A 5,166-nucleotide genomic window follows, 5' to 3' on the forward strand; every position below is an offset into this window, starting at 1 on the left:
GGGGTGAAAGCGTCCGGACTGGAAGGGGGTAAAAGTGTCCGGACTGGAAGGGGGTAAAAGTGTCCGGACTGGAAGTGGTTAAGTCCCTCAACTTTGGATCTGTTGGTGATGGGCACTACAGTCAGTGCCCTAATATGAGAACAATGTTCCCGAGTGTCTGCGGTTCCAAACCTTTTGACTTTCTGACCTTTAAAACCTCTTATTTAAAGCTCTTGGTCTGCTAATCCGCAGGTCGCAATGCCTACAAGCTCAATAAGCCATTTAAAGTGAAATTCTGGTTTTGCGGTGGGGTGGAGAATCCCCTGTAGGGCAGCTATTCACATTGCGAGGATCACTGCAGATACTCACCTGTTCCTGCTCTGTAGCAATGGGCACTGGACATTCCGGCTTACATGCCGAAAGTGAGAATTAAAGGCAAAGTTCACCTTCAGTAACATGTTGCACCCGTATTCATGCTACTAAAGCAATAGTCCCGCACCTCATTGTGATCCCTCATAATTCTACGGTCATTTTTTTTAAAACTTTATTTCTTTTGGTCACAGACACACACCGAGACAAGAGAAGGGTGTAAAGAGTTTATTGAATATCCTACACATAGGGTCTTCTCTACAAGGTGCAAAAGCTGCTCACAGTGTCGGCCCTTTTGGACAGAATAGATAAAAACAAAAATATAACAGAATTTTTTTTTTTTTTTTTTTTTAATTTTAGAAAAGTGTGCAACACCAAAAAGAAAGGAAATGCAGGAGATTCGGTATGTAATCTTAGCAGTGACAGGAATGGTCATACGAAAAAGTTGTCCGACGTTAAATTCTTTTGCATGGAAGAGCACCTGTCATTTTGCAGCAGCTGAAGAGAAGGCGAGGTAGACGTTGATAAAGTTGCTTCTTGCATCGTTAGGAAGTTGGGTTGTGAGCAGGGGCGGACTGACAACTCATGGGGCCCCCGGGCAATAGGGGATCATGGGGCCCCTGTGTCTTTGCCCAAACTCAAAAAAACCTATGAAAAAGGTACCAGGGGCAACTCATGGGGCCCCCCTACTGACCCCGGGCCCTCGGGCAGTGGCGGAGTTTCCAAATGGTCAGTCCGCCCCTGGTTGTGAGAGAGCTGTGATACAACTGGGGAGATAAGAGATCTGAAGCTGATAAAAAAAGGCATAGAAAATCGTATCTTGCCCATCGTTTGAGGGACACAGCACCATAGATGGGGCAGGAACATCCAAAGAAACCGAAGGTTTGAACACGTCACAGGCGATCACACAGCCTCCTTAGCTGACGCCCAAAGCAAACTTCCACGGATGCACCACATCTGCCCTTTAGAACCTATTAAAGTGTAAGACTAGGTCAGGGGTAGGCAAGCTGCGGCTCTCCAGCTGTTGCAGGACTACAAGTTCCATCATGCCTCTGCAAGTCATAGCTGTAACTGTCAATTATGCAATGTCTCATGGGAAATGTAGTTCCACAACAGCTAGAGAGCCGCAGGTTGCCTACCCTTGGACTAGGTCGTGGCTTTACAAACCTGGGAGACTGAAGCCCGATGACAGCTGATGAAGCTGAAGACTTGAGCAGTGAAGAGAAGGGTGCATTACTATTCTTTTGGGTATAAGCCTGAGAGATGGTCTAGCACAGGAGTCTCCAAACTCTCTAAAACAAAGGGCTAGTTTATGGTCCTTCAGAATTTAGGAGGGCTGGACTGTGGCCACTGGGAGAAGAAAATATCCTCACATCAGTGGGAGTAATCAACGCCCCATCTTTGGTATACGTGAGAGGAATTGTTTCCCATTGTTGGTGTCAATTGGAGGAATTGTGTTCCATTGTTGGTGTCAATGGGAGGAATTGTGCCCCATTGTTGGTGTCGGTGGGGGTTGGGGGGATTATGCCCCATTGTAGGTGTCAATGGATAAAATATTGACCCAAGGGCCAGATAAAAGCAAGCAAAGCACTGCATTCCTGCACTCAAGGCAACAATTTGGAGACCACTGGTCTAGCACATCCATCAAGAGATGGTTTCCACTAGACACCCATATGGGAAACCATACCAGGTGGTGATAAGGAAACCTGACTTACAAAAAGAAAGGAAATGGGGAAGGGGAATCCAGGTACACCCCATCAGTTCTAATCACAACTAAGCAATGGAGGGCGAATTCTTTTGAATTGACCGTAGCTAAATACAAGATAGAACAAATTCCTGGTTAAAATCGATGATGAATAGGATCTATACTCAAGAGGGGTCTTGATCCAGCAGAGCTAGATAGATACATCCTACCTCCTGAGGACACCAAGCTAAACTCTGTTGTGTGGATGGAGGAAGCTGTGGGGGTTTTTTTTTTTTCGTTCAGTATTCTGGCTAGGGAGGGAGAGCAAGAAGCCTGAGAGTTGGTCTACCACATCCATCAAGAGATGGTTTCCACTAAACACCCAGGCAGCCTTGCAAAAGAAAAGGAAGTGTGGGAAGGGGAATCCAGGTACACCCCATCAGTTCTAATCACAACTAAGCATGGGAGGGCGAATTCTTTTGAATTGACCGTAGCTAAATACAAGATAGAACGATGTCCTGGTTAAGGTGGATGATGAAAGAACTTCTACTCAAGAGCAGAGCTAGATAGATACTTCCTATCTTGTCAGGACACAAAGCTAAATATGTGCAACAAAAAAGCACCGCTTAGTCCAGGGGTCCAATAGGGATTTGAGATATTGGTGCTCAGGCTAAGAGAGTCTGCCACTCACTCTTACTTCAATAGTTGAGAAGATAGATAGCTGGAAACCCAAATCATCCAAAAGCGTTAATATTTATTTGCTACTGGGTAAAAATGCTTATGCGTTTTGGCTGTCAGGCCTTAAGTGAAGGCCATGAACCCTAAAGACCATGAACCCTGAAGGCCATGAAACCTAAAGGCCATGAAACCTAAAGGCCATGAAACCTAAAGGCCAAGAAACCTAAAGGCCAAGAAACCTGAAGGCCAAGAAACCTGAAGGCCAAGAAACCTGAAGGCCAAGAAACCTAAAGGCCAAGAAACCTAAAGGCCAAGAAACCTAAAGGCCAAGAAACCTAAAGGCCAAGAAACCTGAAGGCCAAGAAACCTGAAGGCCAAGAAACCTGAAGGCCAAGAAACCTGAAGGCTAAGAAACCTAAAGGCCAAGAAACCTAAAGGCCAAGAAACCTAAAGGCCAAGAAACCTAAAGGCCATGAAACCTGAAGGCCAAGAAACCTGAAGGCTAAGAAACCTGAAGGCTATGAAACCTGAAGGCTATGAAACCTGAAGGCTATGAAACCTGAAGGCCATGAAACCTGAAGGCCAAGAAACCTTAAGGCATGGCATGGGTGTCAAACTGGCGGCCCTCCAACTGTTGCCAGATTGACAGTTACAAGCATGACTTCCAAAGGTAGAGGCATGATAGGACTTGTAGTTTCCCAACAGATGGAGGGCCACCAGTTGCGACACCCCTGACTTAAGGCCTCATGGCTGAAACGCATAAGTGTTTTTATCCTGTACTTACCCTGTAGCAAACAAACATCAGTGCATTTGGGTGATTTGGGTTGCCGGCTATCTACCTTCTCAACTACAAAGCTAGACTCAGCTATGCAGCACATGAGGGAGCTGGTTCATTTTCTCTTCATGTCCAGTCCTCTTGGAGGTGGAACAATTCCCACATGTATGTTCATCATTTATGGTGCCGTGTCCCCTCAAAAATGAAACCCTTCTATTTTTTTTTTTTTTTTTTTTAATGTTTAGTTGAAGAATGGGTTTCATTTACCCCCAGAAGCCAGTTTCTCTTCATTCCCCCCCAACATCTCACACCCAAACACTTGGCACTACCACAACCTACCTCAAGCATAGCTGTAGTGACGTAAAAGCAAAGAACAATGTGGTTTTGTTATCAAGAACCAAATCTTTTCTCAGGTTTTGCTGGGCTGGTGGGGTTAACCAGAGTTGAAATCTGCCCTCAATGACCACATATTACTTTTGGTTGCTGCATCTTGATGAAAAGATCCCAAAGGGGGGACATGGACAATACTGAAAAACTCTTCTAACTTTTGCTCTTCATCTTAAGTTGGGCTTTAAAAGTTTCAAGTGAAGGCAGCTTACCGCCTTCCAAAAATAGCCGAAAACCTTCCAACCCAGGCAAAGAAAAAAAAAAAATGGATTCCTCCGCCTTTTCCAACCCCCCTCCTTTGCAGCCGCTCCTGCAGAATGACAGGTGCCCATTAAAGAAGCATATACTGTATATATAAATAAGTCATAAAGTGATGCAACCGCTAAAAGGCCGGTCCCCAAAGGAAATACACAGCAACAGACTGCGAGCCGTAAAACATGGAAAACAACGCCACAACATGCTCCTAACAGAAGGAAAACTCAGAATTAAAGTGGATTTATTCCTGGAAATAAAAATCTAATCTGCCTCCGACGTCGGGCTCAAGCAGACTCTGATCAGAAGGACACTTGGGAAAAATAGATTGTTTTTTTTCTTTCAATAACAAAGACAGAAAATGGTAGAAAGGATAACTGACCGATATCCGAGAAGAATGGTGGCAGAATTTGGGGATTTTTAAAAAAAAAAAAGAAAAAGAAAACATTGTATAAAAGACTGAGAAGGTGGAGGTATAGGGAGAGTGGAGGTATAGAGAAGGGCGGGAGGTACAGAGAAGGGAGGGAGGTACAGAGAAGGGCGAGAGGTACAGAGAAGGGCGAGAGGTACAGAGAAGGGCGGGAGGTACAGAGAAGGGCGGGAGGTACAGAGAAGGGCGGGAGGTACAGAGAAGGGCGGGAGGTACAGAGAAGGGCGGGAGGTACAGAGAAGGGCGGGAGGTACAGAGAAGGGCGGGAGGTACAGAGAAGGGCGGGAGGTACAGAGAAGGGCGGGAGGTACAGAGAAGGGCGGGAGGTATAGGAAGGGCGGAGTTATAGAGAGGGCGGGAGGTATAGAGAGGGAGGGAGGTATAGGGAGAGTGTGAGGTAGAAAGAGTGAAAGCGAAAGTAAATTGGGAGGGAAGGATGGTAAGAAAGCAAGGGTGGGGGAAGGAGTAAAACTGACCAAACACTGATCGAAATTCTACTTTTTCAGGAGGGACTGGCTGAATTTCGACCAGTGTGTGGCTGTCTGCTCGACAGAAGTCGATCATTTGATATCTTGGGGAAAAAAGGGAGGGGGGGGTTTCAGGAGTGGGAGC

At 45.9% G+C, this 5,166-nt stretch overlaps 1 long non-coding RNA gene across 1 annotated transcript; it reads right to left on the minus strand.

The window, feature by feature from the left end:
- Positions 1 to 561: 561 nt before the first annotated feature.
- LOC149439190 (uncharacterized) lies at positions 562 to 5,160 on the minus strand. The gene is made up of 2 exons (XR_016307851.1): positions 3,254 to 5,160; positions 562 to 3,189 (listed from the first exon to the last, which is right to left on the minus strand). It is a non-coding gene; the product is annotated as an uncharacterized LOC149439190 (long non-coding RNA).
- Between the last annotated feature and the right edge of the window lie 6 nt (positions 5,161 to 5,166).

Source organism: Staurois parvus, unplaced genomic scaffold (assembly GCF_062004578.1).
Source record: "Staurois parvus isolate SC_StPar_1 unplaced genomic scaffold, SC_StPar_1.0 ptg001150l, whole genome shotgun sequence".
In the NCBI taxonomy this organism is placed as follows: domain Eukaryota; kingdom Metazoa; phylum Chordata; class Amphibia; order Anura; family Ranidae; genus Staurois; species Staurois parvus.